The 26,382-nt window shown below is 40.8% G+C and overlaps 1 protein-coding gene across 3 annotated transcripts in view; it reads right to left on the reverse strand.

Moving 5' to 3' along the window:
- The window catches only part of LOC105452157 (MOXD1 homolog 2), a 266,861-nt gene that overhangs the window by 128,470 nt on the left and 112,009 nt on the right, over nucleotides 1–26,382 (reverse strand). Inside the window, exon 1 of one of the 3 annotated variants that reach the window (XM_011693044.1) lies at nucleotides 21,429–21,469. The exons of the other annotated variants lie outside the window; for them this stretch is intronic. The gene's annotated coding sequence lies outside the window, so the exon portion shown is untranslated. Of the gene's footprint in view, nucleotides 1–21,428; nucleotides 21,470–26,382 lie in introns of those variants that run through there. 3 annotated transcript variants of the gene reach the window in all.

The following is a 26,382-nucleotide window of genomic DNA, read 5'->3' on the forward strand; positions in this document are numbered from 1 at the left end:
TTATATATATATATATTATATATATATAAAGAAATTAAAATCTGGCATTTATGCCTGTAAATTATTGCATCTTTGTTATATGAAAAATACGTAATATTAAAAGACACTATATTTCGCCAAAAAATACTTTTTTTGCGTTCATGTTAATTTAGTTTCTTTATTTTAAAAAATTACTAACGGTTTCGAAAATTATTACATTAAATACTGCATTAAATATAGCATGCTGATAGAAAATCTTCGGCAACTTCTTTTATTCTGTAAATATCGAGAATAAATTGTCTCATCATTACAGTATGATTCTTGATGTCGCGTTGGCACGATGCAAAAATAACAATAATTTTTAAATAAACTAATTTATTCACGCGAAATCTCTTCGAAAGTTTCTTCGCTTTGACAGTCAATGGCAGGGGGCTCTAAAGAAGCTCTTAAACTGGGTCGCATTTACAAACTTGAGGCGACAAACTTTCGACTTCTTGTAAATTTTATGAAAAGCAAACTCCGCGGTCTTAAGCATGTCGTAAATAATTGCGATTGTTGGGCAATCATTGAATCGCACTGCTGAATATATCCTTAAATATATTCTAAATAAGTTACCTTCGGTATTTGCAAAAACCAAACGCGTATAATTGCGATTTGAAAATTGAAATGGCGCTATTAAATTTGGAAAATTAAAAATCTTTAACTTAAAAACTTAATACAAGTAGAGGGTAACTTAAAAGAACTTAAAAGAACTTAATACAAGTAGAGAAAAGCTTATTTTTCAGATTACTTAAAAAGCAGATTACATTTCAATTGAAATTTAAAATCCACGATGCGTGAACTTCTACATTCATTAAGGAGGAACAAACGTAAGTTCCGCGAAAATTCCGTCCGCGCGGATTTACAACAGCGATCGTATTTCATATTACGCATACATGGAAGAAACTAAATCTATCGCATAGAATTTTCGCTTTAAATTTATATATTGCTCCGAAGTAAAGTATATAAAAATCAGAGCTGGCTATTTTCCCCGGAGGGCAATCTCCCATGCTACACACGGCCAAATATTTTTACATGATCGCGTATCTGTGAGATTACGGTCGTACGATATTACCTCGGTACGATGGAAAATGCACTACATCGGCTGCAGTGTAGCGGGAAGCACTCAGTCATTTCCTCGTAAATGCGATAGTATAAAAGTCGATCTCGTCGGAACGATCCTCCTCATGATGTACGCGTCTAAGGATGTGTTAAAAATATACGAGCGCTGTGTCTTTAATTAAAAATCTGCGACTTTGTTACAATAGCATTCAGAGCGTATGGTATCCCATAAATGTGATTTCGATTGAAAGCTACATCATTCCTGTCCGGCCCTCGGAATGTGCACAAGTCTTTTGTATACGAATGTAAAAGGAAAGAAAGTATCAGCAGCCTCAAAAGGGTCAAAACGGCGTAGCGAGAGGGTTGAATGAGCAAAAAATGGCCTGCACCCGATGCGGTATTAGGGTGTTTAACAAAATTGAATAGCGCATCGCTAATCGCAGCGGAACGAGCAGCACGCGCGAGAAGCTCCTTCGAAGTACGATCGGAGTTCGATCGACAATCTGTTAAAAAGCGATTTCTCACAGCCAACGAGGAGAGTCCTTGAAATATAAACCCTCTTATCGGGATAGCGGATAGTAGCGGAGCTCTCAAAGAAAGCGGCGACGCACGGATGCGCGTGAACGGAGGCTACGGAAAGGAAGTAGTGAGAGAGAACGGGAGAGAAACGCGGAAAAGAGAGCCACTGTCAGAGAAATTCTCTGTCAAAGGACTTGGACGTCCGATTAGATGATGAGATCGAGTAAGCACAAGGAAAGGAAACGCCATCGCCGTCGGCGAAAGAATGTTAAAGCGACTCAAAACGATGGCGGACTCCTCTTCTCCCTCCTGCGCTATTAGACTGCACTTATCTCCACTATTCATCCTGTTAGCTCGAAAGTTTATCGCTACTGCTGGCTGTTCAATATGATACACGAACCGCGTGAGATTAACTCTTTAAAATGTAAGGAAGGAGGAGTGCGCAATAATGTCCGCAAAATTGTTTCACGATAAGAATCATAAATTAACTGATTAATATAATTGCTATGTAAGTGCATGTTGTAGCAGATATATAATACGTTAACAGTCTAGGACTTTGACGAAATAAAAAGATGATCTATTTACATTGCAAAAACTTGTGCTATAGTTAGCATATGATTTAATAGTATCTATTTTAAAGATCGCAAAAACCGCATTTCTCTACGTGAAATTTGGCAGCTCTTAAAATTTGTTTTCTTAATTTAATTCGAAAGATTAATTAAAAAGACCGCTTACCGTAATAATACTTATCATATTAATAAAATGGATAGTAATATTATTTGATGGTATATAATCATTTATATGAAATATATATAATTTTTCTACAAGCAGTACGCGTACTAAAAGTTTTATCTTAATAAACTTAATTGATTAAATGATATAATTAACAATTGCGAAAATTACTCGATCGACATTGCGCCGCATTCTGCAACTCAACGCGATTATTGGCAAATCGGAAGGCGGCTTACGGCGCTCAAAGGAGCATCTTGAAGACGTTCGAGCAAGGAAGTCAGCGGCGTAAACCGAGAAGACGGCAAGACGGACCTCTTCTGTCAAAGAAAACGCGGCGAAGAGGGCCAGGATCAGAGGATCAGAGGAAAGACCGCATCGTGCATACGAATAACCGGTCGGAGAACTTTGCGCTTGGCGGAAGTGCATTAAACGAAGGTTAGCTATCTGGCGTAATAGGTGAACCTGCTCGACGAGGCGTTTATTGTGCCCGGCACGTCTCGGCTGGCTCCTCTCTGTCTCCCCCCCCTCTCTCTCTCTCTTTCTCTGACAAGCTCAATCCTTTCAACACCGAAGTGAACGTGAACCGTTTAGCCGTCATGACAACCTTGATGTCCTCGCTACCGTTTTATGTACCGTCCATGTGACATCGTCGAATAAAAGCAACAACATATTGATTTGTTAGCCGCCAAAGCTCTTAGATGCGAGTTGACATTGCTGTGTCAATTATGCGAAGAATATGCCTTACCATCACAAAGGACTCGCAATTACGAAGAGCGGGTTTCATAAAAATCGTAATAAGAAAAATAAGAAATTAATATTAAAGTTATTTTTTGTAACACAAGATCGATTGTCGAAAAAGATGTTCTGAATTCTGTCTAAAGAATTACACGACAGTACGAATACATATACCCGAACAAGAGTTTTGCAGCACGCTTTACGTTGTGAGTTATCTCCTTCAAATACAAAACAGGCTTGGGAACGCTGTTAAGATCTTTTTTTTCCATGGTGCAATTTGTCCACACAATTACGCGAACACCAACGCACACGGTGCGAATAATTTATTAATGACTTGATTTAAAATTTAAACGCGACTTAAATTTGCATGAGTTAAAGCCGACCAGACGCATGCGAATTTCGCCGACATTGTTCGAAATTCTTTTAATTACTCGTCTGATACGTTTGGATTATGTGCCTCGTCTTGCATTATATGCAAATTTTAACGCGATTTAAAAAAGGAAGTATTTATTGCACTCGTATCTTATACCAGAAATAATCTACTAGAAGTAAAGTCTTAAATAATGTATAGAGAAAGACAGAGAGAGAGAGAGAGAGAGAGAGAGATTCAGACTCGCAAGATTCAATTCAGCATCATTCTTTTCATAAGTTTTAAAATAAATCTTTTTATAAATAATTTTTAAATTAATATATTTTATTATTATACGTACATGTATAAAATATTAAAATTATGAAGATAAAAATTTGTACTTTGCTCTTTCTTTCTCTCTCCTTTCCGAAATAAATTCTGTCGAAGAAAAGCTTAAACTTTCTATATATATATATTACAACTATTTAATTCCCTGAAATCTTATATCCTAAAAAAGATTTTCAACAGCATTTAACTGAAAGATTACTAGCGATATTATTAAGGAAAAATAAATTCTACATTTCGTCAAAGGATCCATGAGTAAAAGGAAGTACGTGGGACTTGGAACATCATAGTACACACCAGCATTGTAGCGCTAACGGATTGAGCGAGGAGAACAGGTTCCTCGAGGACTATTCACGTACCGCCTGAATGGGGCCGCGGATCGTTTTAAGGAGGATTTAATAGAAATATTTATATTTTCCCATCCGCCGCGGGAGACGATAGTCGTGTAGAGGAGACCGACGGAGGGCTGACGCCCTCCGCGCGGACGCATTATTATTTATTCATGCGGTTTGACGAGGGAACAATCCTCGGTATTTACCCGGACCTTTTCACGCTCGCAGTCGCTCGAAATTGTCTCGCTTTTGTCCGCCGCACACTCAATGTGCGCGTGTATGTACGTGTATTTACTTCGGCGCAGCTTCGTTTCCACGGAGCGTTTTCGCCGGAAAATTCGCCGGAGCGTACATCCAGACATCTGGCGAGGGCGCCCTTAGGCGTCTCGTCGAGATTCTTTGCACGAAGGGCGCGCGTCGCACGACAAGCCCTCCTCCCCTCCCCTCCCCTCCTCCCCCGTGCATTCGAGTTCGCCCGAAATCGAATCGCACCCTCGAACGGCGTTAGAAAAATTGAGCACATTGTTACTGCGATTCTCGGGAGACTGCCAGCGATATTGTTGTTACAAGCTCTTAGCCCGGACATGAGCAAACACAACAATAGAATAGGTGCGATGCTTCCTCAATCAGAATTATTATTATTATTATTATTATACCGTATCCTGCTTTATTATTTATTGTATCTTTATCATTTCCATGAAATACTCACTCATATTTTTATTCTCACTCGTATGTCAATTAAAACGGCATTCTCCGCTGTCTTCGATACATTTGTTACAGATATTCTTTGTCAAATTGCAAATTTTCATTGTAAAGGAATTCGCACTGCTGCCGGAACATCTTCGCGTCCGGCGGGTGATACAAAGCAGCCCCGAGAAAAAGTTTCATTCCCCGGGCACTTGAAGTTTTTGTTAGTGAAATAAAGCGCTTCCTTCCTCGCCTTGCTAACACCCGCTCGTAGCGCGCCCCGTTCGCGCCAGTTTCGCTTCTAGCTCACGGCCTTTGGCCACCCCTTTCATCGGCACCCGTTCCTCTTCCAGAGTAGTTCTCCACTTGCACGAATCTCGTTCCGATCGTGACCGGCGCATCAACTTTCAAGTCGACTGTCGGATACACGAAAAGACTCTCGCGAAGTCTATTCGACATCTTCCAAGTTGTTATAAATTCTATTAATGCTCGGAGCAGCGAAAAATAATACACAGGTCAGCGATTTCGAGGCGATGTAGTACAAGTAAAAGTTTAAAACAGGAAAAATAAGAAAGTTTTTTTTAGACCTCAAGTTTTTTCATCATCGCGAGATAATATTTGTCGAGAACGTCGAGAAGCTTATCGTTCTGGAAGGCGAGAAGAGTACATCTCCTCCTGGGAAGTACAATTTTTATCATTAATCTATTCTTGATCAAAGCGCACAACACGGTCGAGCGCTCTTTATCGGTTATATAGTTGGTCGTATATCGTGTTAAGCAACCGGATGCCCCCGAAGAGTCATAGATAATCCAGCGAAACAACAGGACAGGGACGAGGACGACAAAGTGCACGACGACCCGCATCTGCATCAAGCGCTAAGAACTCGAAGAGGACTCGAGGTAGGAGGACTCGGCTCGACTCGATGGAAGATACGCGGCGAGAGAGTGAGAGAGCGACGTTCTGTTCCCGTTCAGAACTACCGCTCGGCACTGCGGTTTCGGGATCGCGGCGTATCCGGCGATCTCGAAACGCCTCGCATGCGGGCGAATGTATCATTACTCATTCCCAGACGACACCTTCTGCTCGCTCGCGCGCTCGCTCGCTCGCTCGCTTGCTCGCCGGGTTATAAATCTGCGCGAATACGCGACGGCGCGCTCCGCCTGCGTCCTTTCTCGTCCCTATATGCAGCCGCATGCATCGCGAGAGGAATGCAAGTGTCGCGCGAGGGAGGTATCGATATTCGTATCCGATGTTTCCTTCAAATCTCAGTATTTGCATTAAGTGTATAGGAAAGAGGGCTCGGATGTTTGAAATTTTCAAGCGCTTTTCCAAGTTTTCTGCAAACTCGATGAAAAATTAAAATAAACTTGATAAATGTACTTGATAATTTTCCTGAAGATAATAAGACTAAAATGATATAAGAGATTCTTGTATAGCTATATCAAAATATACTTAAAAATTTTTAAAGTTAGTTTTTGTGCAAAATTTAAAAATTTGATCGTACCTTTTTGCGATTTTTTTATTTGCAATTAGCCAGTTCAATGTTCATTTATATAAACTTTCAATATGTTTCGATATTCTTATAGCTATACGTAATCGCATCTCCATCAATCAAATACATTGATGAGAGAGAAGTAACGTTTTCTGGGATATGTACCGTATACATATATATTCTTTCGCGCCTGAGGGTACGTATTCCGGAGTTAATAAATGATTCCCGCCTATGTCGCGTTATCTTCGCCCGGAGCATCGTTCGTGTCAGTGCGACGTTTCGAGTTCTTCGAGTGCGGACCGTTCACTCAAACACCGGACACGAATTATTAATTATCGCCGAGCGGTTCGATGAGAGGTCGATGTGCGAAGCTCTCTTTCTCTTTCGTTCTTCATTTTCTGTCCTGGAAAAACTCGTTCCCAGCTGAACGAACGGGAGGGAATGAACGGGTCGCGAGGAATAATTGCGAAAATGTGTGCGGCCGCTCCGTATAAAGAAATAGATTCTGCGCGTAGGAATGTGGCTTTCGTTTCCGCGAAAACGCCGAAGGCTATACGTTCTAAGCGAGAAAAAGTGCGCGGTCGCGAAATGATTCGATTAAAAAGTCCAGTGACGCCATGCCGATCGCTGCGTGCGAAACTGAATGTCGTTATTTCGTTTTTCAACGCGATATGAGTCATCCGCTACAAAGTGCGAGTCACTTTGTAGAGATTTGAAAGAGCTGTATTTGCCGCAGTGAGAATCTCGTTGTCAATCAGGACAAATAGTGGTAAGACGAGATAATAAATATCGAAAATATTAGAATGTTTTAAATTTAAATGAAGTACGCAATGATTAATAAAAGATTATTAAAAAAATATTTAAATTGTTTGTAACATACTGCCAAATATATGGATTTATGCCTTCAGCTACGGATCCATAGCTCCAAATTTTTAAAGCCAAATTTTTAACTTACTTTCTACAATTGTAAATTATTTAAGCGATAATGATTTATTTAATAAATAAACAGTATTATTATTCACTTAATAAACAAACAGTATTATGTGCTAAATACTTGAATTTATTTGTATTCAATTTTCTCCTGTTATCTATAATTTAACTTTTTACTTCTATTGTAAAGCTAGCTTGTATTGTCAGCTTGCTTTCTCCTAAGTAATATCGTTTTATTTCTTTCACGTCGACTATAGGTCTTAATACTTCCAATTTATCCTAAACGTTTTAGGATAAAAGAAACATAAATGCCACCTACGTCTATGTCCGGTTGTTGCATCCTTAATGTGCCCGGCGTAGCTGAAACGGATACGGTATTCTTATCTATGATAATCTTAATAAAATTCATGAACACGGTCCGCCGGCGACGAAAACTTTTTTCCGATGGTAGACTCACGATAAAAACCGAATTACCGGTCGCGCGACGCAAACGCGAACGCGAGCCGCTTAGAACACGGGCGAAATTGCCGACGAGGAAATGGAAAGAAATGCGGAGCTGCATAATGCAACGCAAGCCGGAACCTCCGCGGCCGGCTTCATACAATAGGCAAATTGTTATTTCGAATTAGCTCGGCGTTAATGAGTCTACGGCGGCCAATTAATGGCGTCCCCCATCGCGCCCGCACATCTTTCTGTAAATGCACGATAATTAGAGATCGAGAAAAAAAACGCAACTCCCCCGTTCGCTATTCATTCGGGAGGCTTAATTTAATAGCTTTTAATTGATTGCTAACGTAAGCACGAAGAACTCATTCAACATTAATGGGGGACAACGTAATTTTTGCCGACAGAAGCCTGCTTCCGCATAATTTTATATAACAACGTTGAAGTTTCGACAATTGAAAAGCGATTGTGCCGGGATAATTATCAATCTGCGGTACTGTGCAATTTAAAATAAAATTCAATGTTCGCATTCTTAATAATCTCATAATGGCTATTAAAAAATGCTGCATGAAAAGATATTGCATTATCACATTTATACTAATAAATTTTCTTAAAAATCTCCCGAGACGTAAATAAATTATAATAGCCTAGTGATAGCGTAAGGAAATACGTCAAACGCGTATCGCGAAGTTAATCAAATTTGATATTTCTTTTTATTGCACGCCAAAAGAATGCGCCTCTTCCTAATTACAGACGTCTTTTCAAAATGACGGAACTAATTAAGAGGTGCATCTGCCGGCGTTCCCAACTCAAAACAAGATGCGAGCGTTCTCACATTAGACATCCATGCGATATGCGACTTCCGCCCACTGTTGTCTCGCTCTCAAATGCACTTCAAGGCGATCGCGCTTTTGATCGGAGATTCGAAAAAAAAGGTGGTAGAATTTATTCTTTCATGCCTGGCATGTGCAGTCGCCGTAATCTCTTGTTAAAATTTCACCTGGGGATGACGAGACATTTTTGCAATACACTTGTGTCCTTTTATGTCGTTTTTTTTTTTAAGTAGAATCTATCTTGGAATCTTTAATTTTATTTTTCAATTTTTCCATGTTTTTTTTATCTCTAAATTAACTTTCGTATAAGTTTTCTTTCTGTTTACCGAACTGCAAACCAAGTTTTCTACTTGTAATTATTTGATCAAACTGCCAGCAATCTCATTGCACATTCACCGTTAGATGCGACATCCAATTTTCATCTGACATTAATATTGAACGCGATCGTAGCATTAGAGTGATAAAATCTAGAGTCTCGGACGAGGAGCTAAATGTAGCGCTAAATGGGAGGCGAGAATACGGACCAATATCCACGGGTCAACGAGCTGGGTTTGCGCGATTTTACGGGTCGCAAAAAAGCGGGCGAAAAAGACGCGGGAGTGGAAAGAAAAAGGCCGGCGATGGAAGGAGGAATGGCGCGAGGAAGGAACGAGGGTCACCAGGTTGCGCCCGGGGCTACTTATGAATGGGCCCCGGGAGTTTTCTTTTTCACATTTCGCAACGTGTTGTAAAAATTCGTTAACATTTTTAATTTCGAATCGCATTAATCGTCGTCGTCGTCGTCGTTCCGGCGCGTATATATACATATACTTGAATTCGTTTGCAAGTTCCTAAATGAGGAGATGCGCCAAGTTTTTACGCGTCGCGGAAACTTTCGCCCGAGTATTAACGTAAATTCGTTGCGCTCGCGGAAGCACTTAAGAACCGTATAATTCCGGAATTTTACAGGCATTAGCGACTCCTGTTGAGTTTCTAACGGAGGCGAAACGACTTGCCGTTGACCTACGCTTCAAAGTCGTCTCCACGGTAATATGCTCCAAGCGTAATTTCTCATCGATTACATAAATTTTATTAACCGCTTGCTGAGCGCCTGATATTTTTTTATTTGTGATACCTTTACTGAGCCACTTATAGACGCCATTCCGCCTAACTGTTTATGTAATCAGGATTTTTCCATTTCAGTTCCACTCGCTCTCTTTTGCAATTCTTGTAAAAAATGTTTCACGTAAATATAAGTCAGTGATAAAAATTAATAAGTAAAATTAACAATGTTCTTATTTGTTAATTAAGTATTTTAGTATAAATTTCTTATTTGTGTTATAAAAATTGATCATTATATCATATTTTATATTTCTAATAAAAGTAAGTTCTTAACATGATACCTATCTAATCTATCGTCAGCTAAAAAGTAACTATAGACACCATTATATTTAGTGGTGCTGCAATTTTCCTTTTACGAGACATCGCAATTGAGACAATCGTCACAATCCTCGGTTTGACGGAATCCGTAGCCAAGAAGGATCGCGCGCAATTCGTAGAGCGCCACATGGAACGCGAATATTGACTTCAGGGAGCTCTATCTCAAGCGGCGGTCATTTATATCTGCTCACCGACGGACGTGGCTCTGCTTGCCTTCCGATTTCGTACGTGTTATTACAATGTGGTCGGGGAGATCACGTCGTACCAGATGTCATAGATCAGAGAAGGTTTATATAGACCAGAGACGGACTGCTCGGATCGCATCGCATCACTTCTCGCTCGTCCTCCGGCAACTGGATTACGTCAGCTGAGAACCCTCGGACGTAATACGTCCGAGGTTCCTTACCGCGGTGATGTCGAACCGCGTTATTCAATGGCAGCTGAGATCCCGGGTAGAAGCGAGTCGTAGAATAGCGGCGGAGGCCATTCGTGTCGGTGGAGGGCTCGTATTACATAAGTATAAGCCAGCAGTCACCGGCACAATACCGAGGCTGTCCAGAAGATGCCGCTCCTCTGTAAACACATATCTCGGCTAGGATGCTTACACGTATACACAAGGTGTCTCTAAATCCACGCCTATACTCTTCACGTAATAAAATTCCTTAATTTCCAATTTCGGCTCTTACTCGAAGAAGATATATTATTGAACGCAGTCTTTTACAATTTTTCAACGCTTAGCTCAAATAGCTTGACGAATAAAAAAATGGCCTGCGTGTTCGAGTAATTTCTGCTTGACATTTGCTAAAAAGTTTGTTCAAGATCGGTTTTCTGAAACTTACAACGCGATAAATTAAATGCCTCATTTTTTGTTTGATCAAAAGATCGACTCGTATACACAAAGACAAGACAAAAAAATATGACGATTTTTGGCATGAATGCATGCGAACATGGAGTCACCCTGTATACATTGCGAGCGATATAAGAGAAAAATAGAGGGCGAGGGAGACCCCGATGCGTCCGCACAATGCAACGTTGATATTGAGCACACGCGACTCGTATGCGAAGCTGCGAAATGCGCACCGGAAAGCAGGACCGACAGCCCGCAAGCCGACAGCCTTTGATCCCGACAACCTAGATATACCTGAGAAGTATGACGACTGTCGATGGATGCATAATTTATGCTCTTGGGGAGGATCGATATCGCTCCAATATTAGGCACTATTGTTGCGTGCCGTTATACGTATACTTTTGGAGGGACTTGTTTTTCTTCCTTGGCTGCTTTGTCTCCGAATTAGATGATAGATTTTTTGTGATATAAATATCTTTCAGAAAATAAAAACATAATCCGAAAAAATGATGAGCAACACATGGCAGGGATCCTAAAATTTTACGAGGTACTTACGCATATGAGGGGGATATATATTTTAAGATTATTATCTTAAATGCATTTCCCGCGTATTCTGGGATACGCCATTAACGATCTTAGGGAAGAGTGAAATATTCTAAGATTAGTGCCTACAATTTCCGTGATTACTGCAAACGTACTTCGATATTCTAGGATTACTATCAAAATATTCAGCTACTCCCACAAATAATGTTATTACAGGGAACTGATATTATTATCCTACCTAAATATATATCGGGGAAACTATCATCGCGGTATATAAATTTGAAGTGAAAACGCGGGCCGGTGAGGCGCGGTGGCGGCGGTGGCGTTGAGGACGACGAGGTTGAAATGGATATACCTACGCGCGATATTTCACTCGTGCATATAATCCCGTATCGTGAACGGGGGCTTAGCCCCGACACCGCGAACACCGTGGCTCTAATCCTCGCCTTCCTCCGTCGCGTCCCTCGAGACGCGCGAGACCAAAAGCGGGAACACGCCGTGGAGAAAAAGATTTCGGTCGGACTTACACGGGCGCGTATACGTGTGCACGTGTGTTTGTGTATTTCTCAATTGATGGAAGAGAATCGACGGAGAGGTGGAGGAGAGAGAAAGAGAGATGACCATACACAGAGGCAGAGAAATCCCGGATAGGCCCCGCGGGGATTATACCGGTATAATAGGCGATCCCGTAGGTAACCTCGCGTCGATGGCTCCACTTTTTGTGCGTCAGGAAGAGAAAGAGAGGATCGTAACGCGCCGGGACGAGCAGGAAGCGCGGTGGAAACCGACAACCGCTCTCGATTTATCCGCTCGGAGAATCTCTCGTTCGTCGCGTCAGTTTTGCGGATGATACGCGCCGGGATTATCGCGCGGTACGTCATCGTGATCGCGCCGGGTTTTGTATCTTGTGCCTTCGTATAAAGGGCACGTGGGATTCCCCGGGATCGACGATATTGAATCCATCGCGCCTTCCATCGGTTAGATTTTTGTCCAAGTATTAAGCTGGGATATATGAGAAGAGGCGAAGAAAGGGGGATAAGGAATTTCAGGGACAAGACATATAATCTCCAATTCTTCTACAGCATAAACTTTGTGTAAAAAACACGAATCTAAAAAATTGTAATATTTTGAAATATAAATATTTTGAAATATAAATCATAATCGTAACAGATCTAGTTTACTTTAGTCACATATATAAAAAACGAATATGTGAATCTAATAAGAAAGATTTCAATTGTATCTATTCATTATTACAGTATAAATCAAATTACACTTTTTGTTTCATAAAATTATACCGATTCAACTTTATGACTCAAAATATACGGTCGTTTTAAATTCTAAACACCAATGTTTTTAAAATTTACAACACATTTTCATTTAAAATAATAATTTTAAATACATTTGAGCGTCTTCTACTTCTAATTTTACAAAATTTTAAAAGTAGGTTTCGATGACACAACGACAATACGAAATGTGTAAATTTTAACATTTTCAAAAATTTCTTTTCTTTTTAATAAGTACGATATGAATTACTCTAGTAGAGTTTTTATCCCATCTTATGTTTTTATTGTTTCTCGTATGACTTTTTTCAATCTTAAACAAGGAAAAAGGTCGTCTTGAGGGTGGTAAAGCGCTCCGCTCAGTTAATTTACTTCCCACGCGTGACGAGCCCGATGTCAAGTGCCATCAGTGGCCTGGCACGATGTGCACTTTGCGCCCCGAGCGGCACATCGTAGGATGCAATTTTAATTAACACCGTGGCAAGTGCTCCGTCGAGGGGCACCTTGCGAACAGACACGTCGATCCATCGATCAAACGAACTCGCAAGATCTCGCGAGACGGGAACTTCCACGACCGTACAGCAGTACGAGAAAAACAAGACCGTAATACGATGATTCACAAGGTAATTCTCAAATAAATAACAAGTCAAGTTACAAGGCATCCAAGTTCGAAAAGAAATGACAAATTAACAACAAAAGAAAGAGTAAATAACAGAGTAGGTAATAATACATTTGCTGCAGTTAATCGATATAAATTGCTCCGTATTAATAAGGCAACTGTCCGAGATCTCTCGATCTCGTACTCAGGTGAATCCCGCAATCGGATCCCTTTCCTTCGATCTCTATACGCGTTACAGGATACGGACGAGAGTATACACTGAGAAAAAAAAAGTATTAAATCAAATGAATATTTCTTGATTCAATTATATTCTGCGATCACGGGGCGTCAAACAAATATTTTGTTAATTCAACAAAATACTTGTTGATTCACAGAAATGTCATGTTAATGTTATTGATGTATGTTTAATTCAAAAACATATATTATTGAATCAAAGAAAAACTGTCAATAAAACGCATTTAATTGTTTCAACAACTTTTTTTTCTCAGTGTAGGTACCGCCGATCTCTGAGAAGAAAGGCTAGCGGTGCTAGGGGGAGACGGGGGAGAAAAACGGAGGGAAAAAGGAGGGCAGAGGGGAGAATGACGGTGCCGAGAGAGGCGAGTCATTAAAACAATTAGAGGAGAAGAGCGCAGTTTTCTTCGTTCGCCGGAGGAACGATGGCCTCCGCCTCGACCGTGACGATGCAACGGAGGCCGCTTTCTCGAGGCACGCGCACACAGGCACAGGGCGCACCGGTGCGGCACACGCTTTAACACACACAAGCGCGAGCTCTTACCTAACGTCTACCTACGTATTAACGGAGCGTTAACGCCGGGGCGTCGTCGCGACGACGTAAAGTATAACGCGGAATTCGCGTAATTGGAGCAGCCATTACGCGCGAGTAAGCGCGTTACGTGTCGGTCTAAGACTCTAATTTAGCCTTAATTAATTCTGCATAGGGCAATACTTCGCGAAACGTCCGTCAAGTAACAATAGTCCAAGTCTTTTCTGCTGAAATTTTCACACGGCCAGGTTTCCCCGACGAAGAAACACTTAGAACACGTACGAAATATTAGAGGTTTTATCTTGCTGAAATCACGTTTTGTAAAACGTGATTGCATATCTCGAGTGCCTGCCTTTGCGAAATATAAATTCATTTGAAATAATAACGAAATATATATGCTTTTATATAATCCATCAGAAATATCCTAGATATTGGCGCTTCTTTTTTGCTAAAAATAATTAAATTACGTATTGACTCGTTTGAGATTTCGCCTGTTAAAAGCGTATATACCCACTCCTACTTTGAGAGACTTTGTGCATCCCTTGCAAACTGCAAATACCGAACGTGTACTTTTTATCCGCGCAAATGGAAGATGAGGCCTTGATTGAGATCCTCGACAAAGCAAAGCGCCGTATAATATGAGCGCATTTGAGTGTCAACGGTATTTCAGCGCGCACTTTTGCGCGAAACATTTCGACGTTGATCAAAGGGACGCGCGTGAAATCGCGACCTAATACGCGCAGAGAGAGTCCGCAAGCCTGTGGACGGAAAATGCACGAGTGATATTAATGACGTGCACGCAGAGCAAGACCAAGGTGCCGCCTGCATAAAGTGGAATTCGCGTAATTGGAACTGCCACTGCACCGCGGCGTGCAGGTAAGTGTCATATGGAAATCCAATTCAAATATTGTATTCAAAGGGATCGCATGAAATTAACGTCGGGCATTTACGTCACGTTTCACTCCAATTAATCATTATGCACCGCGTCGTCGATGATCTCGACCGGCGTTCCGGGTTTCCGCGTTTAGCGCCACATATATATGTATATTCAGGGCTGCAGGAATCCGCGATTCCCATCAGTTTTATTCACGGACTACGAGGAGTATTTTCTAGCGCGAGGACAATCGCATTCGAGCGCCGAGTGTGATGTGCGCCAACAATATGCAACATCCTCTCCGTAATTGCGGCGTTTCTTATCGGCGTGTCGTGTCGTCATGCAGAAAGGATCCGGTCGATTCAATGTTCCCGCGTGCAAAAACCCGCTCGATCGTCACGTTTCCCGCCGACTGCGCGTCTTGGGGGCCGGTTTTACCGATGTCTTTCAACATATAGGCCGTACCTTGATTCCCCGACGATCCTCAGACGATCGCACGAGACTCGACTATCGTGCAAGAGCATGCCAGTAAAACGAAAAACTATTTTAATAATTAATTAATTTAGAAAATAAAACTTTTTCGACAAACTCGCACGTACAGAATCGGTATTTTGCCTGCGAGCAAAAGCAGAAAACTTTATCACGCCCGTGAGTTAACCGACCCTAGCAAACGCTCGTTAACCGTGCCTTAGAGTCATATTAACGGACATTAATTCGGTCTCGTAAGCAAGACGAGTGGCGCGGTAACAACGTACTATCACAGAGCGCAGTTGGGCGTGGCGTGGTTCTTTTTACGACGCGATGCGATCCTGATGACCATGTATTATGCGTGCGATTTACATATCCCGCGAGCACAAGAGTCTCTGCATGTCTCTGTAAAATTCGAAAGACTATCCGTCTATCTATCGACAGTCGCACATTCTACCTTTTCGATCACAAAGCCACAAAATCCATTTGTACGCGACTTGGGTGTGTGTGTGTGTGTGTATGTGTGTGTGTGTGTGTGTAAAGAAAAATATTTTTCAAAGGAAAAAAATATATATGTTTTTATATAGCTTAATATTTATTTTTCTATTCCTCGATTTTATATCTCTTTTAGAAGATTATACATTACTTTTTATCGTTCTTTTGTACAGTTTTCATGTATTATTTGTTAAAATTTCAATTTAAATTTATTGTTTAACGTAACTGTGAAATGTTGTAAATGTCCATTTTTGTGAAATCTCCATTCAGAACAGTGTTCTTTGAAGGAATTCTCCCTTCTCTTCCCCCCCCTCCCCCTGTGGGAAGAGCCGCGGGGGGATGCGTAAATGCATCCTATTGCATCCCCTATCGTGGCGTATGCTAATCACGCGGTCGGCAAACGCGCGACGATTATATCCTGACGCTTCGCGTCGAGGCTCGAACGCGTCTTCGGGATCTCTCAAAGGAAGCGACGTCGATTACCATTAATGATGACCGTGTGCACGTAAATGCCAGGGTATGTATTCCCGGGGAATGCCGCGCGCGCCTGTTTGAGTCCTGCGTGTCTCCTATCGTCGCCGCTTGCCACAGCTCGCGTAATGACGGGGGATTTGCATTCGCCGATAAATATAATTTGTACATTTAGGAGACAGATCTTAATTAGTCAAATATGATAATACGTATATATTAATGCAGCATGATGCTATAGTGACAATAATCGGAATCTCAAATTATATAACTTACATCATATTTCAATACGTAATATTAAAAAATGATATATACGAGTAAGTTATTTATACACATATTGTAATTTAATGAATTAAGTTTTAATTATTAATAAAATCATTTCTTATTTCGGTGTACTCAATATTTTATAAAAATCACCCAGAAACAATTGAAAGTTGAAAAAATTTTAACAAAATAAATTTTGAAAATGTATAAAAAATGATTACTAATGTAATCTTTCTTCTACTAACGCATTATTTATTATATTTCTTATGTTATTTTATTACATTTCTTATTAAAATTGTTATATCGTTATATTGTTATATTTTAAAATACATATATTTCTTAAATGTATTATCACTGGAGAATTCCCAAGATAACTTCATTCAACATTCCACGTGCTAAACGTTTCATATTTCGGCGAAAGTTCCATGGGGAATCCAATCTCGGTCCAATGGAGTGAGTTTTGGGAGCATACTATTTAATTGCGCGAGGTGCTGCGAGCGAAAAGCATAAGACCGAAGGGAGTCCCCGCGGGGGAGGGGAGTCATCCCGAGCAAGAATGCACCGAGATTTACAACGGGGACGCAATTCCGGCTGGCGCGTTTACAGCGGGGAAACGAGCCGTATTATAAAGAGGAACGCGGCGGATGTCCTCGGCGTAACGCGTCTTGACGGCGGGAAATTAGATCTCCGCGGATGAAATTGGTTAACCCGAGCGTGCACCGTCGTTCCTTTCTCGAATGGCGCTCATATGTTTTACAAGATTGTGCCAGCGTATATTAATAAAACAAGGAAAAAAAAGTCTCGTCCGGAGACCGTAATAGAAATCGCTCGAATGGATCATCAAGAAAAGAGCTGTTACAGTTGCATCCCGTTATACATGACACTCGTAAAATGTGCAAATCTTTCATTTGTGAAAGAAACTTATGTACACACGTGTACGTATGCATGTTTGCAATATATATCTAAATTAAATCAATTTGAGATAAAATAACATTTTCGACAAGCAATAATTATTTAGCAATAATTGTTATTATGCTACGCGTTCTAGATTTTTGCTAATATATAAATATATATCAAGTGTATATCTATTTTGTAATATCGATGATCATACAAATTAATCTAGAATGTATGAATTTTGTATTAATACACGAAAAGAACAATTTTGCTGGTTCTAGATGAGAAAATAATTTTCGTTCAATAATCAAAATAATTTTGTAGGAATGTCAAAATGATTTCTAGAATATCAAAACGTTTTATAGCAATGCCTATATCATTTTTAACTTTCCAACAAATTAATTTTAATTATTGAACAAAAAATTATTTTCAGATCTGTATTCAGCAAAATTTTTAGACCTTTCAACAAAATCGTTTTCTCCATGTATTTAAAAAAAAAAAGAGGAAAATATAAAAAATATATTGTTATCTCGAAGAGAATAATTCGCGGTATTAAGACTTTCAAATCGATAAAAAGCTTCGATGGAGATATTTACGATTCTTCTAAGTTCATTGCTACCGATTTAATACGTACATCTATCGTGGTAATTGTCAGTAAGTATCTTCGCGTAAAATAAATAGTCCCGGAGAGTCGTGAACTTTAACGGAGGAAAGATCGAGCGGCGACGTAAGGAGCGTCGTTAGTACACGTCAACCGGCGTAATTCCGTGAACATTCGAAACATCCGCACGAAACACGCGAAAAATCCCGTCGGGATTCCTGGCGAAAATTCAAATATTAATTACGCGAATCGCATATCACTAACAGTATTCGAGTAATGGCGCATACGACAATAGCAGTAGGTAACTGCAGACAATAAAATTCTTCCGCCACGCGGTAATTTCCGCCAATATCGATTAGATAACCTGCGGAACTTACGGTCGCTCCGAGAGCACTTACGAGGTTCCTCGATGGACCTTTCCCGTGACGTAAGAGCTAACTAAGACAAAGGGCCACTTACCTGAAACAGAAAGAAAAGGATTGCGTTAATAACGAGTCACATTTAATAAAATAAGAATGCGTATAATACAAATCAAAATCGCTATAACTATAAATTTCGTTCGCTAGTGACATATTTTTATTATAATGACAGAAACAATCGAACGTCTCTGAAGAAATTTAAAAGCAACGTGAACGATTATATTATAAATAATTTTCTTAACGATGATATCAATTTATGATAATAAACATAATGATACTGCACGCACGGAACAGCATTGATTATTTCCATTCAAAAATCGCACCAACAATAAGCGGAAACCTGAATTAATGAAAACCATTTCGCATACATAACGTTCCTCGACTTTTATTCCAGAGAGGATGAGAAAAGATTTGAGTAGCGTCTTCGCGAAATTATCCTCGCTCGACGGGAGCCAGGCGGTTTCGCGAGGACCGAGAAATGGGACATAATAGGGCAATATGGACCAAGACTTTCCGTAATTGGCCGGGGCTATCGAATACGATGGTCGAACAAAAGCGTGGCCACGACCGGTCTGCCCAAAAGAGAATTCCCAGCGTCCTGCTGCCCGGCGTCATAAGTGCGGCAGTCGCGCCGCGTGAGTCACGAAAACTTGTTCCCCGGAGCGGACAATGTCGGCCATATGTTTACCGCACATTGCGAAAGCAACATCTCGTACAGAAATCTTGCGGTAAATGGTAGAGAAAGAAAATTCCTGCACGATGACAACGACGGAGCGGGTCGACAAGAGAACTGGACACGAAGAAGGTTTAAATGCATAGAATTTAGTGGAAACCGCAACTTCGACATCGATTCACGAGAAGATAAAAGATTCGTGGCATTAAAAATCCAACAACTGGCGGACGGATGCACAGATTTTGCTTTTCTGTACGCTGCAGTAGAATTGAATTCATTGAAAATAAAAATTCCAATTTTTTATTTCCTGATTAAAATTAGAATAATTGATCATTCACATGTATCATAAAAATATCGTCTTTCTTTTATCATCTAATTAATATTAGTGTATTTTTAGTTTTCAGATAATTCCGCTGCACGTAGAGAAGACGAGAACATGCTACCAAGATCAAATCTGCTCGCTACATCTCTCTCGAATTAAATCTAAGAAGTTTCGCGCTGCAGCTAGGAGTTTGGAGTTCGCAAAGACACGCTTCCAGCTTGATTGTGATTCTATAATCCCGCGTCGCTTTGAACTGCAATGGTTTGTGTGATTTGATCGCCGGACCGGCAATCAGGACGCGGCCGCAGCGTGTTAATGTCATTGCGCTCCGTCCGGCCAATCGTTGTCGCATGTATATATGTATATATGTGTGCCGGATGTTATAACCGAGAGACAACTGACTGCGCACATGGGAATTTCGTCGCACGCATATGACGGTCATGCCAGATTTCACGTGCGTTACTATGCAATTTCGTAACAAAAGGAGTCGGTTACGAGTGCGAGCTTCGCGTGACGCGTCCTTAGCGCAATCAGCATATCGCCCCGTGGGAGCGCGGTTTCCTCAAGATGCCATGCCACCGCGCGACCTGCGTAAAGTACTATCTTTCTCTGGCCCCCATTTCATAAAACTACAAGACTTATAATACTAAGCCAGTCCTATTTCCAACCGGTCTTTTGCATAATATTGTAAGCATTTCGCTGGCATTGTCTAGCGCGCCTTGAAATTTTTTAGCAAACTCCAGTATAATAATGATTAAGTGCCACGGAAAGAACGATTTTTGCTAGAAGGTCGAAAAATTTTGCGGGATACAGATCTGAAAATAATTTTTTGTTGACCGTCGAAATAATTTGTTGGAATGTTAAAACTGATAAGCATTGCTATAAAACGATATTCTAGCCAATCATTTTGACTTTCGCACAAAATTATTTTGATTATTGAACAAAAATTATTTTCAGATCTGGATTCAACAAAATTGTTCTTTCCGTGCACGTATGTATTATTTTTTAAGTGAGAGACTTCTGAAACTGAACGCCGCTGCCGACAAATCGCAAGGGCGCGCGATTAATTCTCAATCGTGTCCTAAGATGAATTAGACGAAATAAAATTAGAGACCGCGCGGAGGAAGACGAAGTTTCTCAAGGTAACGATAGGGGGAATTCATCAGGCTTTACGATAAGAAAGCCGCGATGTTCACACTCGCTAATCGAGTCGCAACCACGCCTCCGGCGCTCACGCGCACCGAGATACTCGGGTATCACGATAAGCTTAGATTCTTGAAGGCGCTCCGTCTTACGTGAGTCGTCGTCCCCTTTGTGCCCCCGCTCGCAGAAGTCACTGAATCACATTAAAAACTCTCGAGCGTTCGCCAGCGCGGAAAGTTTCCGCCGTGTAAGACGATAGCACACTTCGAGCGCTATAGAGAGGTGTCCACCGAGGGTATCGCCGGCGTGAGGAATAGCCGCGCAAACACGCTGTTTGACATGCGGGTCCACTGTCTCAGAACTAGTTTTGATCCGCCACAACAGATCGGCGCGCACTTATCTCGCTTCCTGTTATCGATTTTATCTCTTTGCGACCGGCTCCTGCTCTCTTCCTGCAGTACTATCAAGATGATATCTTTCACATGCAAAATGTTATTTTCGCGCATTTCCTGGTATACGCCAACATAATTTAATCGGTACATACTTCTTATTGCGACAATGAAAACACCGTGAAGTTAGCGCAATAATATCGAGACATTTCAAAGTATTAATTAAAATATTAACTAAAGTATTAACTCCTTACAAAATATAAATTATCTCTTTCTTCTTAAAAAATTGAAATTCTTTTCATCGAAAATGAATAATTAATTTACGAGTGTGCCAATGCATTTTACATTCTATTTTCATATCTCTTCTGTCTTGTCATTGTAAATTTTTGTTAATCTAGAAAGCCGTATATATACAATATAATTCTAATGAAATCACACTCGGTCACAGAATATTACTAAATCGCACTTATTTCCTGTATTTCCGTCTCTCCAATTTTCCATCGCCGTGATTTCTTCAAGACCAATGGTAGGTCATGATAGCGCCGCAGTCACGAAGGTAAGTTGAATAATACCGTTATTACTGCGCAACTGTCGTAAAACTCGGGACCAAGAGTTGCATCCGTCTCCGACGGTACTTCCCAAGGAGAACACGCGCGTACTGCAAGAAAGATGAGATATACGTCGCGACGTATATCTCGTCGAGGCAGCTCGCGAGATCCGCAAACCCGCACCTAATTTGCTAAGCATGGCTCACGCGAGAATGAATAGCGGTAACTCTGCCGAACCTGACACCGTTCGCGGCCACAAGAGCCAGAAAGTCGTGTCCCGATACAAAACGCTGATACAGGCGTTAAGTATTAATTACAAAGATAATAGTTGTAAATTTTCAAGAAAAAAAATTGCTTTCTCTAACTCGAATAAAATCTCTATAACGTTATCATGGAGCTAATAATAAAAGAAAACAGAAAAAAGGGAAAAAGAAAACTTTAGAAAATACTTTCAAAAAGCGAATTCTCTTGTTAGCAGGAAATAAAGACGGGATGAAAAACTTTTATCTCTTTTGTATTACGTTTTATCGCTTCGTCAATCTGAAAATTATACGGAACAGAAAAGTTCGGATAATACAGATAAAAAGTTTCAAGTTAAGATCAGACGATACGAAACAATGTTCAGTAAAATGTTCGAGAATACACACACATACACGCACACATAGTCCACATTTCTATCGTTTGCGTTTTCTACCTGTTCTCTGCACACAGCTTCGGAAAGTGCCGAATCACGAGCGGCAATAAAAAGCGAGAGTCGAGGAATGTAGGTCGACGGTATCGGCCTGCGAGGATGGGTCTTTGGTCTTTAAACGCCGATTAAGCGGAGCTGCGAAGATTCGATTACTCGGATACGTTGGGGCGAGCATATAGCGGGCGTGAAATTAGAAGCACGCGATCGTAACGGCCGATTAGGCTTTAAGCTGACTGTCGGTACCGCGATAATAAGCTTCCGGTTTGCGTACCAGCCTGCCATTTATTCGACACCAGTGCACCGCAGTGTGAACGAGCTTCGCGAAACATCGCTGCATGATATTTGATAAGAACAATATGGCTACCACACTCGAATCATCGATTATTATATTTTGCAGAGCAACAAAGAGCTGTATGTGTTAAACTTCTCTTATCGAAGCGAATATATGATATATTTAAATTGAAAATTACACATTTATAAAAAGTAATCAAATGACAAACAAGGAATGCAGAATTGATTTGTTTCAAGAAGAAAAAAAAAGTTTGATTTCTGAATATTGTACAGATATTTTACAATTGTTGAGTGAGAGGAAAATATTAAATTTTTTTTTTATTCGAATGCCATTACTGTGTTAGCTGCTATATAAATTTAATTTAGGTGATATGAGTATACACGCACACGAAAGTTAATATTCTTGATTGCACGATTGCAAAGCAATCACTACCATCGGGAATAGATCGCGAGAAACGGTACGCGAAACAATTATTGGAACATGTATTAATTTTACAAGCGCGCGGGGAAAAGCATCATCTGTACTGCAGCGCAATAGCGCACAATTAATTGTTTTCGATAGAATTCTGGCTAATAGCATTATTATTAGTTGTACAATAACGGCCGTCTGTAGGGATGCTTTTAATAAGTTTCGTATGTATCGCCAAATTATATCCGATCTTGATTCGTGTGAATCTTTAAATGCAATTTTGAGAAGCAGTACACACTGCTCAAGCCGATTGCCACGTTTATAAGCTGAATTTGCTTACGCTACTGTGACTCCGCTGTTTTGACTTTAATCTGCTTAACGCAGGCGCGAGTTTGTAATGTCCATTTCAGAATTAGAAAACTGGAAATACGCAGAAAATGTAATACAGTTGACGTAGTAACGTAGCACACAGCTCGCGTGTACACGCGTCTCCGTGTGTGCCACGAGCGGAGTTGGAACAGCAACATTATTACAGGCAAGCAGCGGAACATTCGGTAGCACTCGCGCAACATTGTGACTTATGCATCCTTCCACGAGCTACCGCGCGATACAGGCGTGATGCGATGCGCGCGCGATGCGAAATGCGATGCACACGATGTGCACGAAAATATGCGACGCGATGGGTGCAATGCCGGCGCGGCGGCGGCGGCGGCGGCGGCGGCTAGCGAGAAAATAGGTGGTAGGGCCCGGCGGCGGAGACAGGGGGCGGACGAGGCGAGGGAAACGGCCGGCGGGATGACCGCTTCGAGAATGTATATACAGCGTAACGGTACCGCGCGGAGACCGTGGATGACCCCGCCTGTGTAAATGCACGACCTCGACGGAGACCGGCACCCGGAGGACCAGCTTGTGCTTCGCCTTCCCCTGCTTGCAGCGCATCTTCGCGGCCGCAATTATTACCGTAAAGGCCATGTTACATCGCCAAACGCGAATTGGCAATCAGGAGAACGCGCGGCGGATCTCTCTCTCTCTCTCTCTCTCTCAAAAGCGATTTGTAACATAATTTGTATAATAGCTGTAAATGCATCGCGAATCTCAACTATCACAACATAACTGTAAAAAAAATATAATGCATGCCACACGTAATACATAATATTATCCATCCTGTATTGCATCCAATTTTCATTTTAATTTTGCATAAATATAATTGCATTCGAAAATTACTGATGTGAAATTTACAAATGTATATATTCTATAATTAATTTGATATTTATCTTTGCATGCTATTAATTACAGACAATTCGGTATAGAAATAAAATTCTAATATGATTTTATACGCGTGATCGCACAAATAAATTATCATAATGACTAAATAAATCACGTATAGATTCAGAAGTCGTTCGTTTAACGAACAACACCTATTATGCCACGTCTAATAGATATTCCGTAATATATTCGATAATATTGCATCTCCTTTATTCTGGGGTGTCACGTCGGCGAGCTGCGATTTATCCGTCCTATAGCTATCGCGAATGGGCCTCCAATCGCGGTTACCGTATGTACGCGGACACGTAACTTGTCAATCGCAACCCGGACGTATGGCATGGGAAGGCTCCTCGATATCTCGCCTAACGGTTGGCGCTTGATTAATGTTTATTCGGACGACGTGTGTGCGACGAGATTGGAATTCGATGAGCTCTCGCGATCCCGCGGATTCATCGACGTGAGGGCCGGTTATTAAATGTCGACGCACGCAGCATCGAGTGCCGAACGGCTCATAAATGTTACGGATATGTAAACGGCGGTATAACGAATGTAATTGGCGTATAAACGGCGGTATGATAAATTCGTCCGACATGAAAGCTGTCTGTGTCATGAGGGGCGGTATCGCGAACCGAAAAAATGTTAACGAGCGAAGGAAATACCTTGGAATATTCCTTGTACTTTTGACAAACTCTGCACACACAATCATATAATTACGTGGTATTTTTTTTTTAATTATAAAACGAATATTTTTTTCTGTGTTATATACTGTAAATATTTTGTAAATTTTGTTTCTCTCGCAGTTTAGAATGATACCAATATAGAACATATGCGCATATATTTCTTTCCTTTTTTTGTTAACTAATTCATGTTTGGTGCACACTTGTTGCACCTTCTCGGTGGTGATTTACGAGATCAATAGCGTGGAACATTTTAAACGGTAATAAAAAGCAGTGTTACACAACATTTGCGGATGAATTATTTAGCTAATTACTTTTTAATAATACTGATTATATGCACACATATATATAATTCTTTATAATCAGATGTGCAAACATAATATTCGGTCGATGGTACGTAATTAATAATTAATGAAAACATGTTATCGTGCTCGAGTATTGTCTTAGCTACTTTTCCATATTGATTATTAACAGTCATTATTATTAATATCTGCATTATTGTCCAACGAATATTGCAATGTCCGCGAATAATAAAAAGAGAAAATCAGAGAGAGAGAGAAAGGGAGATTGTAAACCGCTATATTTTAATAAATAATCACTTTGTTAGTATAATTATTGATAATAAACAATTTGCATTCAGCACACTTAATCAATTATATAATATTAAAAAATATCTATCCAATGGGGCGGTTCTGTTCGATATTTCTATCATATATTATACGAAATAATTTTAATTTTGATTATTAGAAAAGAGTTTATTTGAGCCACTTTATCAGGACATTATTAATTATCCTACAATTTCTCATAACACATATTACGTTTACGATTTAATTTACTACCAACAGAAATATAGCTAGTTTTCTTCTTGAAACAATTCAGCTCAAATGAGTTAATGCGATCGCTTAACAGACTACAAATTCCCAATATATAACACAATCGGATAGTCGGTACATATAAAGTCATTAAAAACTGGCGTTTTCAGTTAATAAAACGGGATAGATCAGGCACTCGCTAATAAATTACGATTATTAATTTAATAGCTAGGAAATCATCGTGCTCCATTTACTTGGAGGATCTTAGATACCCTAGTTGACCTTAGCCGATCCCGCGACTGCGCGCGGGAGTCTGCGAATTCACTTGAGCGAGCGTCCTCTCGGCTCGCCTGACTACGCGGGGTATTCTAGTATCCGAGCGTGTAACCTCGCCGAGGACGGGAACCAGGACCAGGATTCCTGACCTGCGGGGTCGGCGCACGTGACCCGCGCATATATAGGTACCGTACGCGGCGGAACACGCAACACACGATGCACACATGCACGGTGCGCGCATATACACATACGCAACGTATAAAAGCCGGACACGACGCACACATCTCGATCGCGAGGCATCAATTTACGGCGCGTTTCTCGCGCTTACGGTTTCGCCGATGTTCAATCTTTACGAGCGACCGGGCACCCGGACGATATCCAATTCGGCGGCGCCGGCGATATTCTCCTAAGAGCGCGCGCGATCTTTTTATCGACGTCGATTTTATCCGC

Source organism: Wasmannia auropunctata, unplaced genomic scaffold, assembly GCF_000956235.1.
Source record: "Wasmannia auropunctata unplaced genomic scaffold, wasmannia.A_1.0 LD336037.1, whole genome shotgun sequence".
Lineage (NCBI taxonomy): Eukaryota > Metazoa > Arthropoda > Insecta > Hymenoptera > Formicidae > Wasmannia > Wasmannia auropunctata.